The 26347-nt window shown below is 42.0% G+C and overlaps 1 long non-coding RNA gene across 2 annotated transcripts in view; it reads left to right on the forward strand.

Moving 5' to 3' along the window:
• The window catches only part of LOC112549356, a 243696-nt gene that overhangs the window by 91921 nt on the left and 125428 nt on the right, over positions 1-26347 (forward strand). For both annotated transcript variants that reach the window (XR_003092759.1, XR_003092758.1), the window contains exon 2: positions 12353-12460. This is a non-coding gene — a long non-coding RNA (uncharacterized LOC112549356). The remainder of the gene's footprint in view (positions 1-12352; positions 12461-26347) is intronic.

A 26347-nucleotide genomic window follows, 5' to 3' on the forward strand; every position in this document is an offset into this window, starting at 1 on the left:
ACCCCCGTGGGACTCCCCCCCCCCCTCAGTGGCTACTGGACGGCATCTGTCAGCCCCAGGGGTTGTCCGCATGTACGTGCAGGTTTGGAAGTCCGTTGATGAATTTAGAATAGGGCTCTGGGAGTGGTCGATCTGGAGATATTCAGCCCAAAAGTTGGTCTCTGGCATTGATTAACTCAGGCCAGGGCTTCTAGCCCTTGATCAGTGACATTTAGAGATCTCCCGGTTGTTACATTGTCTTCTATTGAGTTCTTCCGTTGGTTGATCTGCAGCATCCAGGTGATAATTGCTGTCTGCTGCTACTGTGTTACACATTCAATCACGTTACACATTCAATCACTGATCCACTCGCTCTTTCAGGGGCCAGCCTGATACAAGGAAGGGCAGTATGATTCCTGCCCTTGTTAACATTGTTACAATGTATAATTTACTTATGAAACTAAACACATTCAGTTGAAAGTTGAAAGGTGAGGAGTATAAAATATATGCTACAATGCCATGGCACACAAATAGATAAAAATACCAAACTACAAGGGGAGATACAAAATGCACACATACAAATTTTAAAACACAATTCCTTATCCTAAAGTGAAAGAGAGAGGAAGGAAGAAAAGGTAGAAAAAGAGAAACATATCCAAAGAGGGGAGAGCAAATACAGGCAAGAGGAAAGGGGGGCTTTCTGCTACACTGCCACTCAGTCTACTACTGCCACCATCCACATTCAAGGTTGGATCCACTGCTGCTGGCCCTGTTGCAATTGACCTGCACCCCAGGCAGGATCCAACCCACAAAGAGCTCTGTGGTCTCATTCCAGCCCAGGGCACAGGGTGTGAGATGCCCATGCATCAGATAATGTTTTGAAGAATGAAGAAGGCCAATAAAGTATTCTTGAACAAAGGTATTTGCTTGATTTGTACACATTCTGTTTTTCTTCATAGACTATTTTTGATTGTTGTACAAGACAAGTAAAACATAAAGGAACTCAATAGTGACATTTTCCTAGAATTGTTACTGATTTTTATTATTAAAGATGAGGCAGTACATGACATAATGTCAAAGTTAAGATTTGTTAATATTTAATTTAAGCTCATAAGAAAAATGTTTAAAGAAATGTATATAATACATTTGTTGTGCTTTTGTTTCCCAATGTGTTCTTTCTGGTAGGACTTGTACAAATATTTTACTCTATTGGCCATAAAAAAAAAACATTATTTCACAACAGTTGAAATGTCTCCTGGTCTGCTGACTTTCAGTGCCTTTTGACATCTCCTTTGACCTTTGTTTACACACATAATAAACTTCTCCTCTTCACAAGCATTGTTTGCACTAGAGAGTTCTACTGTGTGACAAACTATGGGTTTTATTGTAATATATATTTTTAAATGTTCATGTAGTACTAATGCTGCATGACTAAGTTTCCCTGACAAACTTTTATAGGAGAGAAAGAAGGGGTTAAGAGTCTATGAAACCACAGTTGTCTGGTATATGTGATAGAAGAAACATCCATCTACAAGGATTTGATTGTTCAACAAAATGGGATTGGAGGTAACACCTAGTAGGTGTCCAGGGAAGATGAGGGAGATAAGCATCACAGTGGACAGAGAAGCTTGAAGAAGCAAGGTGTTGCCGTGGGGCCCGAAAAGTCTGGAGCAATGGACCAATCAGGCCACTTTGGGTAAAAAGGCAAGGCTTCCCCACACATGCTCTAGAAGCCATGCCTATGATGGCTTCAGTGGGTAAATTGCAGACAAGGCTGCAGAGAGCAGATAAGGCTGGAGGTCATCAGCATGTGCCCCACTGGGGAACTCCATGCCATAATGACTAGGGCTGTGAGAAGCTTCAGTCCCTGATTCGATTTGGTGGAGATTCGGCCTGATTCAGTGGCTGAATCTCTGAATCTAAATTCACTCAGGAGACCCTTTAATCTCTTCAAATTGAATCTGAACCCTCTGAATCGATTTGGAGAGATTCGGTAAGATTCAGCGATTCAGGTATAAACACAGATTTAAATGTTTTTTCTACATACCTCAAGGTACCAGGCAGCTTGTGAATGCTGCGATGGTGAGGTGGATGGAATGTCCCACAGGAGTGCAGGGGGCTCCCCAGCATGTTAGGCAGCAGACCTGGAAGGGGACCAGAAGCATGTTCGGTTCACTTCTGGGGCGACTGGGGAGCACGCTGCCCCCCCCCCACCCGTGTCCCCTCGGCTTAGCGACTGGTGCCTCCTGGGTCTGGGGGGGGCACTTGGGATCCCCCCATGGCTGATTGCTGAGCCGGGGGGCCTGGAAGTACTTCTGGACCACTTACGGGTTCACTGCTGAGCATGCAGAGGGGCTCCCCACACTCCTGTGGGATGCTTCATCTATTCCAGCATCACAGCGTTCATGAGCTGTGCCTGGTACCTCCAGGTATGTAGAAAAAAACATTTAAAGCTGTGTCTATGGCTGAATTGCTGATTCTCTGAATCAGCATCCTATCTTCAGATTTGTATTTAGCCAAATCGAATTGGTGACACATTGAATCACTGTCCCTGATTCGGGCTAACTCCAAATCCGAAATGAATAAGGGCCTGTTTCGCATGCCCCTAATAAAGACAGTCTGAAAGTTTCCATAGACTCCATTTGCAGATTTGGGGTTCAATGATCATTCCATGCCCAGTTCAGTGGCATGTCAGTGCATTTCATTTTATTTTGGACGTGACTGATAGCAATGCAATGATTTGGATTGCCTTCTAATATGGTGTTACTATGAAGTGTGCATTCCCCACAATTTCTCTGCACACCTGAGTGACCAAGTGAAGCAAAATTTTTGATGTCAGAAAAAATGGCAGGGTACATAGTTTTAGTTAGCTTTCTCTTTAAAATGTTTAATAGGAAGTATTTGAATTTTGACTATGTTGAGCTTTGTTCTCAGCAGTCTACTTTTCATTGGTGAGTGATAACTTCTCAAAACATTGCTTATTTACAAGAGTTTATAACAGAGGTGAATATGAGATTTGCTGAGAAATATGAGTTTTAAAATTGATTTCATATAATTTGTTAACTGTTATTCACTATAACTTGAAAGGTTATATGGTCCACTGACAAGCAACTTATAATTACAGTAATCAGCTGATTATCAGACCATTCCCCTAACCTTAAACTCTCTTCTTGGCCTAGACAAAGCACAGCATGTTAACTAATATGAAGGTGTGCCACTAGAGAAAAAAAGATTTTTATACAAAAGGCCTGTTGAATTTGTTACATCCTAAAGTTTATTAGAAAGTGGAGATGAATCCAAGAGCCTACTAAGGCATCTGGAATTTGTACTCCACAAGCTCTTTTCACAAATGTAAATTGCATATTTATTGCCTTTGTAATTGTATACTGCTTCCTTCCATGTTGTTGTAGCAGTTTATAACATTATTTAAAAACCTAATCTAGATAAAGAATTTTTACAAACCTAATCTAGATAAAGAGGCCTATAAATAAAAGATTTTTTAAATAAGTAATGATTCAAATATAGGCCATGCAATACTTGGAACTAAATATAGAAAAGAAGAAGTCAAAGCAGGCATTTTTAAAGAAAATCATAATCTAAAGCCCTGGAAAATAAAATACAAAGCTCAAACAACATAGCAGTCAGGAAAAACCACCAATGTCTTGGTTGTATGATTGAATATCTAACTGCATATTAACTCTATGTGGATTGATACACATAGAATGTGAATGGACACAAATCATGTCCAAAGCTGACTGTGTTCCAGATCACAAACTCAGTTACAAGTTCTAAGGTAGGCAGGTCCTAAGAGCTACAATTGTGGGTGTGAAATTCATCAAGGAGCAGTTGTTATTGGTTGTTGACAATCTTGACATTTGTTCATTTAATACCTTTCAAGATATTCTGGTCTTTGCCCAGGTATACTAAATAAGTGATATTATGGAGAGGATTTCATTTAAAAATCATATCTGACCAAAATTGCAGTTTAAATAAGTCAGTATAATTCTACCGAAGTCAACATTACCATGTGAATGGGCATGTCTACATGAGACTCTACTGTGCAGTCATTACTATGCATTTATTTAGTACTTAGTAAGTACTAAATAAATGTGCAGTAACTGGAGTTACTGTGAGGTGGCACCAGTGAACATCTTTTAGGTGATGAGCAGTAGCCTAATAATAGTGGGCAGTAGGGCTGTGAAAAACAGCACCATTTCATTTCAGCTTTCATTTTGCCATTTTGATGGAACAGTGTTTTGTTTCAAATTCCATTTAATTTCAAAAGCACTGTTCCATTTTGTTTCATCAAAACTGTTTTGCTGTTTCAACATTGTTTCAATGTTTTGCCCATAGGCTATAATGGGGAAGCACAAGACTGCTTATAACTTTGTCATTTTTTAGCACATTTGGGTGAAAACAACTGGGATGGTAGCCCTTTCTGAGGGCATGAATCCTCCCAAGTTTCAAGGAGATAGATAAAGGGGTTTCTGGGAAACAGCACCTCAAAGTCTTGAAAGCAAAACGTGCCACTTGTAAGTGTGAAGGCACAGGGGGTGAAAACAGCAGGCATGGCAGCCCCTTTTAAGGGCACAAAGTCTGCCAAGTTGAAGGAGATACATGCAGGGGGTTCTGGGAAACTTCACCTCAAGCTGCTGACAAGCAAAACTCATGTGATCTGTGTGTATTAAGGCACAGCAGGTTGAAAACTGAAGGCATGGTAGCCCCTGCAGAGGCCATGAAGCCTGCCAACTTTCAAGGAGATAGATGCAGGGGTTTCTGGGAAACTGCACCTCAAACTACTGACAAGCAAAACTTGTGAGATGTGTGTGTGTGTGTGTGTGTGTGTGTGTGTGTGTGTGTGTTAAGGCTTGCCCTCACCAGCTCTGGAGCCTCTACATGACACGGTAGTGTGCCCCAATGAGGTCTCCTCCTCCCCTACAGCCTCAGGCCAGTCCACCACTTTAAATGACAACAAGTAATAACTTAGTAAGCAGCACAGTAGCACCAGCAGCATCTCAGGCAGCCAAACAGTTACAGTCAATATCAGAGCAGTCCTTCCCACATCTTCCCTCTCCCTCTCATTACTTTCTATTTCCCTGCAGGCAAGCCCAGCTTCAGCTTTTAAAATCAAAATGTTTCAAAGCTTTCAATATGTTTCAACTGCCCTTGTTTCATTTCAAGGCTGTTTTGAAGCCCTTTGTTTCATTTTGATTTTGCTGTTGCAAGCTTGAAACGAGTTGAAACAGCATTGAAATGAAACAGCCAGCAAAATTTTGGACAGACCTAGTGGGCAGTAGAGTATTAGCACTGTTTGTACTGTGACACATTATTGTGCAGTATTTTTTGGCTACTGTGCAGTTAGCATCTTGTATAGATGTGCCCAGTTTGTAGTAGCTGATGATGTTGTCTGCCATTTTTAACTCATTTTTCCTTTCAATTCTGCTGCTAGTAAGATCTTGGGAAAACTTATCCCTCCTCAAAGTCATATCAGTGTCATGTTAAAATTCATTAGAAGAGAATGGTCACTGATGTATTGTTTCAGTAATGAAAGAAGAAGGATTTGTGATTATTTAACTGACAAAAAAAAAAGTATCAGCTAAAATTTAATGTTAAAATCTCTGTTGCTGTTTCTGCATCTAGTTCCTGTCTCTGTATGAAAAAGTCCATGAGAGTCAATTGAAAGTATACAACCACATTGTGAAAATGTCAACTTATCTGCTCAATCTTAAACATGTATGTAGTATAAGCTGGTGCTATTAACTTTAAGAAAGAAGGAAAATGAGGTTAACTTACCTAACAGAGACATTTTAGGATGCAGAATAAAATACTGTGGCTATGGTGTTGCTTGCACTTCTGTGCCAGCCAACATTAGTAACAGGCATCATGCTTACCTGCTGCTTTCACTTGGGGAAAATAAAAGTAAAGTGTTCTTCTGTTCTACCCTGATAAGTGCAAAGATGAGAGTATCTTTATGCACACTGCAACCCTGTCAGAACAAGAAAAAACAAACTGAACTGACTGCCAGGGAGATGGGAATCTTCATGGCTCTGCTGAAGGTGAGAAGACAAGCAAGGAATGAGTGAAGGAGAACGAGTGAGGCTGAATGTTAGGAAATGTGAGGTAAGGAGAGAAGAAAAGAAAGGACATAGTAATGGAAGTAGTAAAAGAGAAAAAAACCCCAAATAAAGTTAGAACCAAAGGAGAAAAAAAGATTTCTAGGAGAATGGAGCTTGATTAAGTGTTACAGGATGTATATAGCCATTTTTCACCAGCTTCACCTGCCACAGGTAGTAACATCTCTTGGTTCTTTAGACTCCGAACAAGGAACACTAAAATACTCCACTGTATTTTTACTCCATACTTCTGATTGGTGCCATCATTAAAATGGTAGTCCCTTGTGGTTCAGTGGTAGAATACTTGTCTAACACACAGAGACCTGGGTTCAATTCCCAGACACTTACACAACTACAGCCATCGAGGCATCAAACATCTGGACTCAGTCTGGTCTTTGGATTCTGTCTCAGTGGCCTAAAGGGAGGGAGGAAGATCTGGGCAGCCTCCAGTCCTCAAAAAAATTGTTGCCCAGGCATATTCACCAAAAGGTCTGGGTGGCCTTCATACATACACCATGATCCAGGAGGATATATGGCTGCCATCATTAATATAAGGTATTTCATGTTCCCCTTGGTGGAAATTTCATTGCTTTGAAGACATTCTCTAGTTCCCTCCATCACATTTAGTTTTTGTTCATTCATGGTGAAATTGTAGCTTGAGTTCTAAAAACTGGACTCAGAAGTATATGTTATAACAGTATAAACATTAGATCTTCCCAGGAAGATTAAACTAAAGGCCCACTTATGCTAATCTTTGGATACTTTTCTTCCAAGGTATGATATTAATGCTAATTTATTAACTAGTACATTTCTGTTTATCATCAATAATGCTCATTAATTTTGGGAGAGTCCCAAAATAACTCCATAGTAAAGCTAAGTATAAAAAGTATTCATCCTTTTTTTCTTTATGCAAAAAAAAATCGTTTGTGTGTTCCTGAAACACTTACTCTGAGTGTAGAATTAATTTGCTGAGAATGCATTGTGGTGCAGTGTTTGTGGGATCTAAGCATTTTGTTACATCTCATATTGTGAACCTCAAAAGCTGTTGATCGGTGCTAGTGCTAGCTTGAGTTTGGAGCAGTCGCACTTCAGGACAGCAGGGGCCTGGAAGACTGAAAGGTCACACTTACTTGTGGCTTCCCATGCTTTCTGTCCCAGGGGAGCAGGCAGGGAAGGGTTAACCTGCACGTCTGGGCCCACTGCCACTCCCCAGGGACAGAGTGTGGGCAGCCACAAGTAAGCAGAAGGAGTGGGACAGTGAGCAGGGACCTGGTGTGCTAGAAAAAGTGCGGGGTGGGGGCAGTGGGCCTGATCTGGGTCAGCACAGGAAGAGGAAATGAGGGAGGGAGTTTACACTAAGAGGTAGCCTTGAATACAGATTTTTCTGCCCTGGAGTGGTGTAATTTTGATCCATGTAATGAGTAGGGGTGTGCAAAGCTTTGGTCCCTAATTTAATTCGGTGGAGATTCGGCCCTATTCAGTGGCTGAATCTCCAAATCCAACTTGAATCAGAGGACCCTTTAATAGCTCCAAATCTAATCAAAACCCTCTGAATTGATTCTGAGAGATTTGGAAAGATCTGGCAATTCAGACATAGACCAAGCTTTACATATTTGTTCTACATACCTCTATGTAGCAGGTGGCTCACAAATGCTGTGATGGTGGTGCACATGGAGTGTCCCAGAGAAGCACAGGGGGCTCCCCAATGCACTCAGCAGCAGACCCAGAAGTAGACCAGAAGCAGTTCTGGTCCACTTCTGGGTCCACCGGGGAGCATGTGACCCTCCCCCCATGTCCCTCTGGCTCAGCAGCTGGTACCTCTTGAGTCTGGGGGTGGGGGGCACCCGGAATCCCCCCATGGCTGATCACTGAGCCAGGGGATGCAGGGTAGAGGGGTGGCAGTGCTCTTCCTGGCTGTCCTGGAATTGGACCGGAAGTACTTTTGGTCCACTTCTGGATTCACCGCCGAGCATGCAGAGGGCCCCCCTGCACTCCTGTGAGATGCTTCATGCACCCCAGTATTGCAGCATTCACAAGCCACACTGGTACCTTGAGGTATGTAGAAAAATCAGCATCAAATATTTAGATTTGGATTCAGCCAAATCGAATCACTGTCCCTGATTCGGGCCAAATCCAAATCTGACTCGAATAGAGCCCACTTCACACACCCCTAGTATGAAGTGCTTAAAACTAGTTTCAGGTGTTAATGTGTGGCCAGTTTAGGGATTAAGAGCTCCAGGAACCACCCAGAATTCTTGTATAACAATACCATAATGTAATGTGCAATTAAAAGCTGGTTCTAATCTGAAATAACAAACCTTAACATATTTTAATTTAAAACCCTATTGCATGGTGTCACTATGAAGGAGTATGAAGGTTCTTTGGCATTCCTAGCTACACAGTTCCATTCTGTATCATTTGGACTGATTTAAAATTCAACTTTAGCTTAGAAACACAATCACATTTGGATTTTTGTATAATCACAAAATATTTATTAGCCTTTGATGAGGCTGGGATAGTGGGCAGGGGTTGGGGGGTGCTCAGGAAGCCTGGGAGAAGAGGCAGGGGATGGGGCCTGGCAAGGGTCCCCCCATGTCTCTTTCCTCCCCCCTCCAACCCCCCCACCCCCACTTACTGGCACGGTGACTAGGTCCAGCTCCCTGCGGCTGCGAGTAGGGATGGCCCAAATCTCTAAATCTCTCCAAAACTCTCCAAATCTCTTCTGAATTGATTCAGAGGCTTCCAATCAATTCAGACCTTTTTATTAAATTCCTGATTCAATTCGGATTCAGAGATTCGGCTGCTGAATTGGGCTGAATCTCCTCCAAATCGGATTGGCACCCAAAGCTTCACACAGCCCTAGTAACTAACATAGTTTGCAGTCTTATTATAAAACTATTCTCTGAAGGCAGTACATTTGTAGGATATTCTCCTTTGCACAAAAATATTTACTATGTATTTTACTAGATTTGGGGATTAGGTTTATGATAAAATAGTTGTGGTTGGGTTCTTTTTTGTTTTGTGGGGTGTTTGGCTGTATTTCTGTTAGTTATTTATTAGGTGGGGGCTTGAATTTTTGGGTGAAGGGGTTGTTTAGCTGGAGAGAGATCCCATTCTAGATTAAATGTACTGAAATTGTTACACATTGTTCCATTAGAATGTATTCAGAGTGTGTTATGATAATCTGTCTGTGGTTATTTAATCAAAACATTAAAAAAATATAATAATAAAATCCTGGGTTATTTTACATTTCACCTTCAATTATAGTATTTATTTGGAAGCATGTATTGTACACAATGGCATCTGTGAGATTTTTACATTAACTAATAAACAAAAGCAATAAAAAATTAGAACCTTTACCTTTTAAAAATTATTTGAAAGACTACTGAAGATTTTGTACTGTTCACTAATCTGAAGCTAAGGTGAATAATGGGCACAGTGATCAGTAGTATAAGATCTAATGAAAATATAAATTTAAACTTAGTTTTTGTTGCCCTGTGGGGTCAGGCCAATGCTCAGGATCTCAATATTGCGCGCTGTTAGACAGGAGGGCATAGTGTACAATTACACATATACAAAACACACACAAATCAATTAGGTGCATACACATACACACACACTACCAGCTCAGGCACATACATATCCAAATCAGCCTAGGCACATGCATACTTATCACCAATTCAATCACATACACTACACACCCCAAAAGTTAGACACAGATCACTAATTTGGATATCATGCTCATAATGCCATATATATGTATACACACACACACACACACACACACAAACACACACACTAGCAACTCAGATACACACACGTTCAAAATAACCAGTCTAGGTTCATGCACACCTATCACCAATTTAAGCCCATACATGCTACACACACCAAATTTAGATAGAATCAGTTACCAGTTACCAACACCTGTACATCCAATACACACACATGGACTACTAATTCATATACCACACCCACACAGACAATGATATCTATATATGTATATATATGTGTATTCACTAATTTACACACATACCACCCACCTACACATACACACAAGTGAGTTCCTAAGTTGGGTATTGTGATATGTATGTATGTATGTATGTATGTATGTATGTATGTGCTTGGTGTACTTGGTATACCTGGGGAAAGGTTAAGGTAAGAAAGTAGAAGTATAAGGAGTGAAAGTTGCTGGAAATGAAAGTCACCGGGACTGGGATTAGAACTTGTAGACTAGAGGGCCCTGGGCTGAAGAACTGAGGCTCGGGGGGAACTTTAGGTTAATTGATCTTAATTGATTAAAAAACAATGCCCAAAGCCTGCAGAACAGGGAAGCATGCCGGCACAGAGTCTGGGACTGGAGCCAGAGCTACGGGGGGAGGTGAAAAGGTAGGTGGGGAGAGGGGAAAATGGGACTAAGGGAAACTGTGGGTATTAAAGAGGGGCTCTGGGTGTGGGGAGCCAGAGGATGGCTCTGGGGCAGCTAGAGAAGTTGCAGGGAGCGGCAGTAGGTGCTGGAAGCTGGAGAAAACTTCAGGACAGCTAAGAGGAACTGGGAAGCTGGGTGGGGGGGAGGATTACAAAAGGTGTGGGGGAAACCTGCAAACAGAGAGATGGACAGCAAAAAAATAACAGGAAAAGCAGCAGGCAGGGCAGCAGGAAAGCAGAGAAAGGCAACAGAAAGTCACAGGGAAAAGGCAGTAGGAGCAGGGGAGGCTGAGAGGCAGCAGGGACAGCAGTAAAGCAAGGAGAGGCTGAGAGGTAGCAGAAAAGGGGAGATGGAATTGGGAGGAGATCAGGAAACTAGCAGAGAGGGTGCGAACTGGAGCTGAGACACAGAGAGAGAGAATGAGGCTGGAATTTAAAATAAGGAAGGGACTGAGATTCAGTAAAACATGACCCAACTCAGGGTTGCAAATGACAGTTTATTTATTGAACAGGGGAGATGGTGACACAATGTTTTATTGGTTCCCTTGCACCCACACCCACAGCCACCCACCCACCCACCCATCCACCCACACACAATGGCAGCAGGGGTGGCAGATAGGTCACTGGGTGGATAGGTGGTGTGGCATGGTACTGGTCCAGATGGAGAGGATGTCCCACTGGGTCTGTCTTCACTTCCCTTTTTTTAGGGGCAGACCTTGTGTGATCGTAGTGACAGGAGGCATGCCCAGGCAAGGGTTAGCCCCTGGCATACTGAGCATGCGCGCTCCATGCAGGGATGTGCAGTTTCGGGTGTTTGTAATGGTGAGAGTTACTGGTTCTGCAGGGTCTTTTCTCTTTCAAATGCTGGTCTTGTCTCTGTTCCTGGGTGAGGTCCATGGCTCCTGAGTGAATCAATGTGAGGTGATGGCCCAGTCATTCCGGGCCATTCACTAGAGGCCTGCTACCATTGTATTTCAATCATTCCCAATCATTCTCATTCATCCGGGAACCAATTTACATGGGAGGGGGTACAATGAATCATATTGTTGAACATGGGATGCCCAGGCAGAGGACAGAAGATGGAGGTTTGACATATAAAATGGAAACTTGACATGACTTTGGTTCACTTACAAACACAGGCCTAAACCATACAATATTCATGTGAAACAATAAAAATCAATATGAAAATGATGATAATATGATATACAACAGTAAGAATCAATACAAACCTAATAATAATACAATATAAAACAGTGGATATCCAAAACCAAAAACTTGCTACCAGAATAAAAATGTTTAAAGCTCATCCTAAGTCTAAGCTCACTTATACTTATCTATAGGGAATAGAGAGGGAGAGAAAAGGTCAGAAATGGTTGGGGAAGGGGAAGGAGTGCATTTTAAAATAAATTTAAAAAAAAGAAAGAAAAAACTGGGGGCTTTGCTACATTTTCTTTTTGGAATAGAATCAGGTTTAACGTAGTATGGTCTAAAACTCCCTTATTTTCCAGTTTCCTGCTCAGATTTGGTGTTCTTTAGAAAATTATATCTGAAATTGACATACCCATATCTAAATCAAATCATTATAAACAGGTATTGTATTTAATATTGATATTAATTTAATTTAAGAAAATAAAATGTAGATGGCCCTATTCTCTTATGCAGGATGCTATATTAAATATTCAGGAGTAAATCACAGACTTGAATAGTTCATGCCTCAATCTTTTGTGTGAGTTTTCTGATGAACGCCTAATGTGACAGGAAAAGATAACAAAATGAATGTCTTATTATGCTTGGAGGACCATGAAAAAAGTGACTGACACAATATTTTGCTCCAGGTGGGAATAAAAGGCAACCACTTTCCTGGCCCTTCACGATCTAGTTAAGCACTTGAATGACAGAATGTTGGCACCAGCACTGGAAGAACTAATCAGCCTCAACTCCAGGTAGGTGAAGCTTTTATGAGTTTGGAGGTTCATCTAGAACTTTATTTGCAAAGTTTGCTGACTTCTAAGAACAAAGCAAAATTCAAAATGCAATTTGTAATGTTTTATAATGCAATGATGAAAAATGTCTTTTATTAGCTTTTATGAATCCAAAGGTTCTGGTTTAAACTGCATGAGAATATTTTTTTATTTCAAAATATAATTTCATTATTTTCCAAATATTTTTTCAGAAAATTAATAATATCATCTTCTGATTGATAAACACAAACTTCTGAAACAAGATCAAATTATTTAAAAGTGAAGTCTAAAACAACCATTTACGGATGATGCATATTAGCTATTGGTGTGCCAGTATGTCATAAAATTACCTAAATGTATTTGTGCAAAAAACAAACTTAGATGTACAAAATAGAAACACAAGTCATTTGTATCCTTATTACATGGAGGCTTTGGGAGACTGAGCATTCCATGAAAGCTCCAAAAATTAGACGCCTGAGAAATGGGCACATGGTAGCTAGTATTAGTAGGTAATGTTAGTGCTTTGAAAGAAAAGAACTGGGAAGGAAGATAATTTAGGAAAGATTTTATACATAGAAACACAGCACAATGAAAATATTGCTGTACAGAGCAGACCTGGTTTCTGGGAAAAAAAATAAAATGAAAGCTTCCAAGTTAAAGTTACAAATGGAGAATAAAGGAGAGGGGGAACCCCCCCCCCCACTCTAAAAATTAAGCTTTCCTTGATATTTTTAAACATCTGGTGAATTCATCACATCTGCCTTCCAGTGGAATCCTAGTTTTTAAATCTTACCACAAACTCCTTAGAACTCTTAGTCTACCTTAAATAGATGTTATTCCTAATATCCTGGCAAAGTAACTTTCCCATAATGCCCAAAGACAATTAGTTTGTTTCTAGTTGGATTTTATAGAGAAATAAATATGTTGGTGGCTAGCTCCTTTATTTTGTCAGCCAATTCCTAAGTAAAATAGACTGAAAACTTTCTAAAGGCACCTGTTAATAAGAAGGTAGAGTACTAATGGATAAACTATCCAACACTTTTTTAAAAAGGGAGAGAAAAGCAAAAGTGTGCAGACAATATAGTGAAGCATGAAAGCCCATAAAGTAGGGAACTGTATAACTGCACTGACGATACCAAAGTGATATACACTGGAACATACTCAAAGCTCTGAAGTCTTATTATAATCCTTTACCAGTTGGAGGCCCTTGAAAAGATTGTTTCTCAGAGTGCTATCAGTGTAGTGGAGGGAGTTGAATTCAGCCCCTTCTACTTTTGTTGTTGTTTTGAGAGGGGTTGGGGGGCAGTTGTTTACCTTTATGCTTACTTACCTACAAGTTAGTTCTGTTTCATTTGATTATTTAGCAGGATAAAGCTGAATTTGTGTGTCACATTCTTGCTACATGCCTGGCCAAGGGAAACTAACTTTAACTAATAATTATGTAAATTTTCTATGTATATCAAAAAGAAAAAATATTTCTTCAAAGTATTTCAAATATGTGGAGGGAAATGTGCTTTTTCTACTCTTAAATTTCTTATCTGACAGTGCACAGGGAAAAAATAAACGTAATTCATTTTTTTCTTGACTCATATGGAGAGTAAGGTTGATATGGGAATTCTTCCTTCTCCCTGTCCCTCCTCCCCTTCAACTTTTTTTATGTTATGGTACATGTTAAGCGTAATGATTTTCTCTGAATATTTGACAACATATGAATTGCAAAGTAGCCCTCCTGCTCTAGTGTCTTACAGATGCATCTATAAAATCCTTCCGCCTATGATTTTGATTTCATATATCCCAATTCTTTAATAGGCTACAAAAGATGAGGTATGGCATGATAAACCCTCCGGCTTGAAACCCTACGAACAAGAAGTGTGTTACTAATACCTGTTGGTAAATAGAGATGAAAACACCACATCAATACAGTTCTCCTGGGGGGCTTATTCTCTGCTGATGCTGAACAATGACATACAACTGAATGGGACAAGTCTTACTTGCATTTTGGTTATTGTTAATTCATAGTTTCATAGTTTCATAGTTTCAGGGTCGGAAGGGACCTAATAGATCTTCTAGACCGACCCCCCACCAGGGCGGGAGAACAACCCAAAAAAAAAGAAAAAAAAACCACTCACCCTAAAAACAAAAACGGGACTCAAATGCGTCCAGCCAGGTAAGTATCCAGCCTCTTCTTAAAGATCCCCAGGGTAGGGGCCAGCACCACCTCCCTTGGAAGTTGGTTCCAGCTCCTAGCCGCCCTAACTGTGAAGTAGTTTTTTCGGATGTCCAATCTGTACCTCCTCTCCATCAACTTGTGCCCATTATTCCTTGTTATGCCAGCAGGGGCTAGGGGAAACAGCGTCTCCCCCAAACCCTTCTGGTTCCCCCTAGTGAGTTTATAGACGGTCACCAGGTCCCCCCTCAGCCTTCTCTTGTGGAGGCTGAATAGGTTCAGGTCCCGCAGTCTCTCACTGTAGGGTCTGCCCTGTTGTCCCCGGATCATGCGGGTGGCCCTCCTCTGGACCCTCTCCATGTTGTCCACATCCCTCCTGAAATGGGGCGCACAGAACTGGACACAATACTCCAGCTGCGGCCTGACCAGCGTCGCATAGAGGGGGAGGATCACCTCCCTGGCTCTACTCGAGATGCACCTGTGGATGCACGACAAGGTCCGGTTAGCCCTGCCAACCATGACCTCGCATTGTCGGCCCATGTTCATCTTGGAGTCAATAATGACACCAAGATCCCTTTCCGCCTCCATGCTCTCAAGTAGGGAGTTCCCCATCGTATAAGTGTGCTGCTGGTTCCTACTACCCAAGTGCAGCACCCTGCACTTGTCCGTATTGAAACACATCCTGTTCCTGTTTGCCCACCCCTGTAACCTATCCAGATCCTTCTGCAATCTCTCTCTCCCTGCTAGCGTGCTCACCTCCCCCCAAATTTTGGTGTCATCAGCGAATTTAAACAGGTTGCTTTCCACCCCAACATCAAGATCGCTGATGAAGAAATTGAACAGCGCAGGCCCCAGGACCGAGCCCTGGGGGACTCCACTACCCACCTCCCCCCAAGTCGAGTATGATCCATCCACCACCACCCTCTGAGTGCGACCCTTCAGCCAATCTGCAATCCATCTGACTGTGTAGGCATCTATGCCACAGTCGCCTAGTTTATTAATTAGGATGGGGTGAGAGACGGTGTCAAAGGCCTTGCTGAAGTCCAGAAAGACTACATCCACCGCGACACCTGCGTCCATGGCCTTTGTGACCTGATCATAAAAGGCAATCAGGTTGGTCTGACATGATCTCCCCCTAATAAATCCATGCTGATTGCCCCTGAGCATCATCTCGGATGCCGGCCCATCACAAATGTGCTCCTTGATGATCTTCTCAAAGAGCTTCCCCAGGATTGAGGTAAGACTGACGGGCCTATAATTGCCCGGGTCCTCCCTTTTCCCTTTTTTGAAGATGGGGACCACATTAGCTACCTTCCAATCGTCTGGCACCTGGCCCAAGCACCACGATCGCTCGTAGAGCCGTGCCAGGGGCCCTGCAATAACCCCAGCCAGCTCCCTCAGCACCCTGGGGTGGAGAGCATCCGGACCCGCTGACTTGAACGCGTCCAGCCCCTCCAGAAGCTCTCTAACCCGGTCCTCCCCAACCTGAGGTCTGAAGGCGATCCCCTCGTATCCGGCTTCTATCACAGCAGGGAAGTCCCGTTCCCTGCACAAGAAAACGGAGGTGAAGAATTGGTTAAAGAGATCCGCTTTATCCTCTGACGCAACCACCAGATTGCCCCGCATATCCTGCAGGGGCCCCACATTACCCGGCGCCTTCTTCATCCTCCCAATATATTTGAAAAAGGACTTTTTGTTATCCTTAATCCTATTCGGAATATTTTGGTTAAAATACAGTTAAGTGTTGAGCATGGGAAAAATAATATTTTATTATACCTATCTAGTTACAAAAGTACAAGATAAGTGTATAATTTCCTGGGGTTGAGGGAGTCACCCTGACCAAAAGCTTAATTTGGCATCTCTAGGTATGGAAATCAAGACAAAGCTAGAGAGAGAAAAGAGACTCCCATCTTCTACTAGGAACATTCCTATGGCAGCAAGAGTACTAATCTTTGAGACAGATAGTGTATGTCAGACAAAGCTGAGGAAGCTTTGAGGGAGGTCACTTCTTGTGTGATATACAAGCCCTTGGAACAGCCCTTAGGGTCTAGAGTTGGATGAGCCCAAATTTTGACTCTGATAGCAGTGGATAACAACCGTTAAGAGGAGCCCAATGCAAGATAAGAATGAATGCTACAACATTATGGGCACCTATAAATCTGCAACAAGGGTGCTTTGATGTGCTGTAATTACAGCACATTGGAGCAGACTCAATTAACCAAGTCTGGTGGAGCATTGTAATTACTGTATTCCGGCAGACTCCAGTGTCACATGTGTTTGTGTCTGCACACTGAAAAATGATGGCAGGGGTGCTTTAACTAAAGATGTTTTGATCAGCTTTAGTTAAAGCACCCCCACCTCAATTTTTTAGCATGCGGATGCTGATACTTGTCACACTCTGGGCACGTCACCCCCCTGCCCCACTCCCAGAGCACATCCATAAATGCCATATATCATTATCCATTTGGAGAGGACAATTTAGGTTAAAGCCTTATACAGACATTCAGTTTTTCCTGGGGGAGTCAGTGCTTTTTCTCTCAGAGCAAAAATGGCCACTGAAACTCTCCAGAGTTTCTTCTGGGAGAGCAGATGTTTGTACATGTGTGCCTTCTCTCAAAGAAGAGCATAGTTCCCCCTCCTCTCCCTCCAACAGAGGGAGACAGTGTGTCCCTCTGTTATCTGCTGCTCCAGTAGGGAACAGAACATGCCCCCTTCACAATCCCCACATTGTGCTGCAGGGAAACACAGGCCGACCATGGCCAATCCAGGTCAGCCAATTAGGGCTACCATATGTCATCAGGCAGACTTAGGAAGCCTGCAGAGCAGGTTAAGATATGTGCACAGGATCTCCCCTTGGCTGTACGGTGCCAGGACTACAAGCTCTCCACTCTTTAGTACATTAGCAGTTGAATGTTTGTACATGTGGCTCTAGGTAGGTTTCTTTACCAGGAGAACAAACCTGGAAGAATTCTCCCAGATCACTTGAATGTGTCTATGCAGCCTATTGAAAAGTCACTGACGGAATCTTAGATCGAGAGATATATATATATTAGTTGTTGGCTTTACCAAGTTTATTGTGTCCTCCATTCCCTTCCTCATTGGACATTTTCTTTCTTTTTTTTTTTAGCTCTTAGACTCAGTACTTGAATAGAAAATTGTTGCCTATCAAGGATTCCCAAAAGGAGGCCATTTTTGGAAGATGGATAGGTTATACTGCATTGTTATCTAAGCTAACTCAGGAATCTCTATATGGCACTTCATTGTGTGGTATAAGCACACTGTTAGTTCATCCAAGTTTCTGGGTAGGAGCTTGATCTAGTATCATTTACATTTTTCAGAGGGAGTCCCTAGATAACTGAAACAATACATTTGTTTCTGAAATTGCTGAATAGAAGGCTTACACTGATAATTTTACAGCCATCAGTTAATAACTTGAACATCAAAATTTTACAAGTGAGGACTATTTAAATTATTACAAAGAGATTATGTTTGATACACATGAAGGTTTTAGTTGGAAGTGATACACAGATGAGATGGAATAATTCTGTTGAATCAACTTCATTGTGAATTAACTTCAGGTTCTTGTATCAGTGTATATCAGGATTTAAGTATGTTTTATCTGTTTTGCTTTCATCATTATTTTAAAATTACAGGGTCTGAAAACTCATGTTAGGTATCAAAGATAGAACTGGTATTTAAAGCCCCATGAGGTCAGGTTTTAGGTCTACAGACTTGATGTTGTGCCATCTGCCAAACTGAAGTGATAGCCTAATAGCATCAAGGGGAGAAAGGAATCTTTGTACCAGAGATCATAGACAAGTAAGCATTTTTTAAATTGTTTAGATGGCTTAACTTTCTGTGACTTGCAATTAATTAGGAAATGGACCTTCATCCAAGGTACCTGTGGAGTATCAAACAGTTACATACTTTGAAACTCACAGTGATATCGTCCAGTTTCCAGGGTTGATATGTTACAATTGTGGTGAATAGTTTCAATTTTTTATGTAGAATTTGAAGGATGCATCCATGCCTAGAGGAGCTGCTCTCTGCTAGTCTCTTTCATTTTAGGATTTTAAAATAATTTATAAAAATTATATAGGCCTATAGCAGCCCAGTAAGATAAGCAAATAGCGGTATATCCATTTACAGATAGGTAAACTGAGGCACCGATACATTACTGTACTCTACACATAGTGTTAATGGAAAATTTTGGAATTAGAACTCAGAAGTCTCAATGCTCAACTTTCCAGTCTAAGAGACCACCCATGCACTGAAGCATACACAACATTTATCCAAGAAATGCACTTCCTGAATACCCTCTCAGGCAGTCCGAGTTCAAAATAAGAAGTATGTAGTACTTCAGAGCTCCACTGCCACTAGATGTCAGGAAAAAGAATGGTAAATTATTCAAAGATGCTTACACAATGGAAAATATTGACCCCATTTTACACTGGGTGATAGCCAGAACTTCCTGAAGAGAAGTCCAATTTCAATTTAGGAAGACCTGGGGGAAAATAATAATAATAAAAAAATTAACAAAAAGCTGAGACACTAGTTTGGAATCTGAAGGACCTTGAAACTAGATTTGACATAGATACTGTACCTACTGCTATACTGAAGCAAGTGGCAGCCAGATGCTCCTCTATATTGCTACTCACTGGGCACATCTACATGTTCATTAATGCACAGTAGTTACTACACATTTAATTTAGTACTTGCTTAATGAAGTACTAAATAAATGCACAGTAACTAGCTACTGTGCAGTAGTGCCCATGCATGTTTTTTTAGTGATTCTTACTGTGCAGTAGCCTAATAGTACTGTGCTGTGCAGTAACATATTAGCATGTTTTTTATCCAGCACATTACTACACAGTGTTATTAGGCTACTGTGCATTAAGTGACTCATGTAGACATGCCCACTGAATGGCTTGATCCTGATGATGATGTCAAAGAACAGTTCTACTCCAATCCTGACCATGTTCTGACTAATACTCTCAAGGAAGACAAGATCATTTCCTCAGTGACTTCAGTGCCAGTTGGACATGACTTGGAACTCTGGGGTAGCACCATTGGGAAGGAAGGAGTAGGTAAACTAACTCTAGTTGCATCCTTCTCCTGAGAAAGTGTACAGAGCATTGTCTTGTCATCATGAACACCATCATCAGACACAGTGACAAATATAAGACCACTTGGAGACAGTCTCATTCTAAGCACTGGTACCTCTTGACTACGTTATTGTTAGAGTCTGTGGTTGAATGGATGTCTTTATCACATGCATCTTATGAGGAACTGATGACTGTTGGACAGGTTACCATCTTGGTAGATCCATTATGAACATCTGGCTGGCTCTGAAACACCAATAACAGTAAAAAGCAATGCAAAGGGCTCTCAATACCAAATCTCTTCAAGACCTGAAGGTCTGTAAAGATCTCCAAAGCTGACTCATTGGAACGCTGTCTGCTCTGTCCACAAATGAAGGCAACATTGAGGAATTCTGGAAGGGGTTTAAAACCCCTGTCATAGGGCCTGTGCTGAATCCATTGGCTATACCACCCATCAACACCATACCTGGCTTGATGAGAGTGACACTGAGATCCAAGTCATCCTCTATCAGAAGAGAAGGACTCATTCTGTTTGGCAAGATGACACCTCAACTCAGCAGAAAAAGGAGATACATCAGATCTTAAAGATGAACCTTAAAGGAGGATCTGGGAAATCAAAAATCAATGGTGGCAAGATAAAGCCATCTATCTCTATTCTAATAAACATGATGTGCTCTTTCTAGTTACTGGAAGCCATCTATGACCCAACTTCCCCAAGTCCTATTTTCCTGAGATTGCAGGATGACTCAGCACTCCTCAATGACAATGAATCTATCTAAGATAAATGGAAAGAGTACTTTTAGGCACTTCTGAGCTGTGAGTCCACTGTGGTAAATGCCACCACTTAGTGGTGACCTACCATTGTCATAGTCAAGAGCCTGGAGAGATATCGCCAACTATCTCTGCAAAATCCTTCACATCAAACAGGATGATTGGCACACCAATGCCAGCATCCTTGCTGTAGCTAATATGCCCAGCATTGAGTTGGTGATCTTCAAGCACCAACTTTGCTGGACTGGACATTGTGTGCAAATGCCAAAATCTTGACTCCCAAAACAATTGCTCTTCTTCCAGCTTAGTAATACCCTGAGATCTTTAGGTGACCAGAGGATGTAGTACAAGGACAGATTGAAGACATCCAAAAGATGGATGCTGACATCAAGAGCTGGGAGGAGCTGGCTGCCAATTGACCAGAATGGTACTGCAACCTCAGCCAAGTGGCAGCACATTTTGTAGTAAAGCACCATTAAGGTAAAGCAGAGAAGATAAACTGAGGAAGTAAAAGGAGAGGAATCTCAGCCTGAAACCTACTCTTCCCTGTGACCTGCAACTTCTGTGGGCAGGTCTGTGGCTCAAGGATTGGATTCTTAAATCACCTCCAGATCCATCAATGAGACGTGGTAGAGATCATCCATGAATCAAGAGATTACCAATGGCTAGAATCTCAGAGTGCTCTTAAAACACCCTAAATGTTTGTTGTGTAAGTTTTGCAAGGGAGCAGGTTGGGTGGGCTGCTACAGAATATGGCCCCTCATAAAAAATCTATAACAAGGACCCCACTGAAATTATGCCCAAAAGAAAAAAGTAAATTCTTTATAGTCTTGCCATGTTCCTTAATAAAAATTCCTTCAGTGAACAAAATGCCAGGAATGAGGAACATGACAAATCCTGGATAACATTTACCACCCCAGCATACTACTGCAATGATAGTTATACTGAATAAATGTATGTTTTGAAAAGGTCAATTCAGCAAAACTGAAGTAGGGTTATTATTTATTATGTGCGCTACAACAATGCTAGCTGCCCTGAGAACAAGGCTCTGCTGTGTTTGTCACTGTTTTAGCATGTAATAAGAGACAGTTTCTGCTCCATAGAGCTCACAATATAAATAGATAAGATAGACAAAAGAAAATGTGCTGTGACATAGGAAGCCTTCTGTAAACCAGAAACTGAACTGCATATCCTGAGTCCTAATCCAATGATTCATCTCTGAAGGATAAGATTATGGTCTGGGTAGCTTTAATGTCATATTTTCTGAGCTCCTGGCTCCCAATAGAGCCTTTACTGGTGAATATATATTTATACTACTTTATCATGGGTGAGAGTCTATTATTATTACATTCAACCTGTTTATTTTTAATCTTAATAAATCCTATAAAGATATGGATGAAAATTCTTGCTAGTTTGACTGGACACTCATGTTCAGACAAAGCCTGACAAGACGAGATTTATTAAGGGACATCACTTAATCTGTTAGTGTCATGCAGTTACTTCATGCCTTACTGTGAGGATTGGGTAATGGTTTGCTTAAATGCTGAAAAAAAAATGGTCACTGATGATGTGTTCTGATTACTTTCAGTGGTAAGCAGCGACACCCCCCAAAAGGGTATACTTTATTTCTCCCTTGTATTAACTTTAGATGGGTATTGACAGACATTTGGGTGAAGTTGATCAGGGTTTTAAACATAACTATTTTTGTGGTGATATTTATTGGGCAACCTGTTCCTTCTCTGTTAGCTGCTGCATGTCAAGAAAAAAATTATTTAAAATAATATATAAACAGGCAAATAGTGCCCTAGTAAGTAGGATGAACCCACTAGCCTCAATCCTTAAGATATGTATTTGAAGCTTGACAGCAGTTTATGTAATGTTATATATTCAGAGCCTTCTGAATAATAAAACACGTATGGAATATAGCATTTATTTTTTTAAAGGATTTGAATTCAAAACATCTATAGAGATAGATGCTAAGTGGCTTTGCATATTTATAACTTGCAGATCCCTTTAGTGTTTTTTGGTATCTCTAGTGTAAATGTGCCAGACATGCAAATGACAGGCTAAATAAGGCTGCCTGACATAAGAGCAAATGATAATGGAGTGTAAATATATTTGTCTCTTCTAAGGGTACATTTAAACACATGAATCTGTCTTAGGAACTTATTGCCCCTAATTACTATAGTATCCAGGTACCTAATGATCTCTTTCAGGGTTTTTTTGTTTATTTGTTTGTTTTGGTTTTTTTTCTTTTCCCCTTTACAATGGCCTGTGAAGTAGGGAAGAACTCTTATCCTGTTTTAGGTGAGGAACTGAGGTACACAGAGATTAAGGCAAGTGTTAAAAGTGTTATGTTTCTATTGGGAGAATACAGGCATTTACTAAATTTCTCCTGGGGCAAATATGCCCCTTCCAGATCTCAGACTGGAAAATCTGCTCTGCCAGAGAATTTCTTTCTCAAGAGTGCATGGTTGCATGCTCCTCTCTGAGTCTGGTCCACAAGGGGAGGGAAGCAGCAACTGCTGCTCCCTGACTCTTCCCTAAATCAGGAATTGCATAGTTTGGCGAAGAGGTGGTAGACTTTGCTATTTCCTCTAGCTTCCCCTTGCTTCCCTGGCCACTCATGGGGAGGAGTGTTGCAAAGCTCAGGGACTAGGAATCACAACTGAGGAAGCTATCCCTGTCCTATCCCTGTCCAGACCCCAGGCTTTAAATGCTTCCTCTGCTGCCTAGCTTGGCACTCGGGGCAGGGATTGCAAAGCCTGGGGACAGGGAATCAGGCTTGAGGAGACTGACTCCCAGCCTACTTCCCAGCCTCATCTGGCTTCCCCTTGCTGTCTCCCACTTCCCAGTTTGTGGTTGCAAGGTTATCACACAGGGGCACTGAGAGTCAAGTGAAGGAGCCACCCTCCTCTCCTCCTTGCTCACTCTCTGGACTAGAGTCCTCATTCTGAGGAGTGGGAAAGGAGGGTTGTTGGTATGCTTCTCTGCTCCCTGCTTCCCTGCCTGCTCCTCAGATAGGGCACTGGGAGCCAAGCAGAGTGAGCAGCACTAAACCCCCTCCACCAGCTCCTCAGACTGGAGACTCAGGTGAAGAGATTGCCCTGCCGCTCCCATCCTCCTGGAAATGGGAGGACTGGAGCAGCTGCTCCTTCCCATGCTTTCTCCAGGTCAGGATCTCCAAGGTGTGAGGAAGTTACACAGAACAAGGTAGAGGGGACAGTTGTAGGCTCCTTTTCCCAGAAACATTTCTAGCAGTAAAAATTTTCCAATAACAGAACATTACTGTACATAGTCATAGTAATTTGCCCAAGGTCATGCGGGCCATTTCTGGTAGGGCAGGGATGTGCTGGTGTCTTCCAAGTCCCAGGCTGGTAGACTCATCACTGAGCCATCCTTCCTTAAAAAGGGTTAGATACTAATAATACAAAGTGTTAATAGTTTGACTTGTCTAATTTAAATTTCAGAGGTGCAGTGGTAGAACAGTGTGTGTTTTTAGCTGTTGATAACTTTACCAGAATTCCTGTTGTTTAGCACTGGCAAATTGAAATATTCCAGTTGAAAATTTTTATAAGGAGATCAGAAGTTGGTGGGGACCAGGGGCAGGAGTTACTGAAGTTCTAATATATAAAAATAATGCATAAGAAGTTTGATGCGTATAGCCATAGATATTACCATATTTACTCAAATTCAAAACAAGGTATTTTTCCCCTATTCAGCATGAAAAAAAGACCCCTTTTCTTGGGTTTGAGTACAAGGCAAGGAGATGGAGGGGGAGGTGGCTTCTGTGAGTCTGAGTTGGGGCCAGATTTAGAACCATAGCAGTCACCTGCCCCCTCTTCTCCCCAGCCTGGCTCCCATGCAGCCTCTGTCTTCCTTCCCTTCCCCACCACCTGCTTGCTGTCAGACATGGATCTGCCTCCATTCCCTCCCAGGGCATGGAGCATGTGGTAGCTCTGGCCCCAGTCCAGCCAGTCAGCAGGCAGTGGTGACATCTCCTGCCCTGGGATGCTGAAGCTGCTGCCTCTGCCACTGCTTCTGCATGGCCAGGCTGCCAGCAGACACCAGAGGGAGGCAGCTGGTGGTACAGGTGCTGTGGGAGGGAGGAGCAAAGCAGGTGTCAGGGGGACAGATGGTGGAAGGGGTAGGGGACAAATGGGTGGCAGGGGAAGCAGGGCACTTACACCCCTGCTGCTGCTTTCTGTGCTGTTGCAGTGGAATTTAAGAAGAATTTTTGATAATCAGATTCTATACATGGAAAATTATAACAAATTTATAATTTTAGGAGGGGTGTCTTTAAAATACTGTATTTACCCAAATCCAAGATGACTTTGAATTTAAGCTGTTAATAGTGTTGGTGTTTATGTGCAAATGTGCATATGTGTTTATGGTAATGTATATATGTTTATGTAAACAGGTTGTGGCTACAATTATGGTCATGGATATATTTTAGATGAGTCTGATAGTACTATTGCTGTCAGCTACTCCATAACCTCAGGAGATGGATATCTCAGCTCTAGTTTCTAACCCTGCTAATGAAAAGTGATGCTACATAGTGGAATTATTTAAGGGGGGGGGTGGTTCATTTGTGTTTTTTTTAACAAAAATTAAAGAAAAATCTAAGAAATTGCATGCAAAAAGTCCTGTGGTAAAAGAAGATAATCAGGAGTCATGCACACAGAAGGCAGGAAATGTCAGGTTTAAGTTTGCAGGTGCCGCTTTAATTTGGCCTTGTTAATATTCATTATGATACTGTCTTCAAAATATTTTTTTCCTTTGGACCCATGCCTTGCTTCGAGTGTAAGATGAACCTGCACTGACAATGAAACACTATTATCATGAAGGCTCCTGCCTCATTTTTTGCAGAAGTTAGGTGTAGAAGACTGCAAAGGAAAAAAAAGAAAAAGAAAAATGGTCTTATGGTTCAGGCAGTTAAATACTCTTTAGGAGAACTTAATTCTATTCCAGTCCCTGCCCCAGAGTTCCTTTGGGAAGCTGACCATGTCATTTAAACCAAACTTTTCAGGGACAGTTGCTAATTTGTGTGGTGTTCATTTTCTGGAAGTTTCATTTGAGACTCTGGTGTCTGATTTGTAGAATTGCTGAGTGCTTCCCAGCTGCGGTGGAAATGATAGAAACTCAACCTTAATCTCCATGCCACAACTCAACATCTGTAAAATGATATATTTTTCTTGCTAAAGAACTTAATTTATTAGCTCTGACAATGTAAAGCCAAAATGAACAAGAAGTAACTGTCAACAGGCACAAGGGCTAGCAACGTACTAGGTTTGTGCGAAGCAACTAGTATTCATTTCAGATTCAGATTCAGCCAATTTGGGGGACAGTGATTTGATTCAGTGTTTCAAATCACTGTCCTGAATCGATTTGGCCAACTCTGATTTGGAGATTTGGCTGCTGCCAAATCAGCTGAATCTCCAAATCACACAGGCCCCATCCCCCGCCCGCTGCCCCAGCCCCGCCCGGCCCCAGCTCTTTGAAAAAAAAAAAAAAGCCTCCACCCACTGGCTGCTGTCAAGTGGGGGGGCAATCCCTGCTGCCCCCCACTGCCCCATGCCATATGGGGGCTCTTTAATGAGTCCCCTGAACCCTGCCCACTCTCCCAGCCCCTCCATAGCTGCCCCGCCCCAGCCCCGCCCGGCCCCAGCTCTTTGAAAAAAAAAAAAAAGCCTCCACCCACTGGCTGCTGTCAAGTGGGGGGGCAATCCCTGCTGCCCCCCACTGCCCCATGCCATATGGGGGCTCTTTAATGAGTCCCCTGAACCCTGCCCACTCTCCCAGCCCCTCCATAGCTGCCCCACCTGCCGC

Source organism: Alligator sinensis, unplaced genomic scaffold (assembly GCF_000455745.1).
Source record: "Alligator sinensis unplaced genomic scaffold, ASM45574v1 scaffold392_1, whole genome shotgun sequence".
In the NCBI taxonomy this organism is placed as follows: Eukaryota; Metazoa; Chordata; order Crocodylia; family Alligatoridae; genus Alligator; species Alligator sinensis.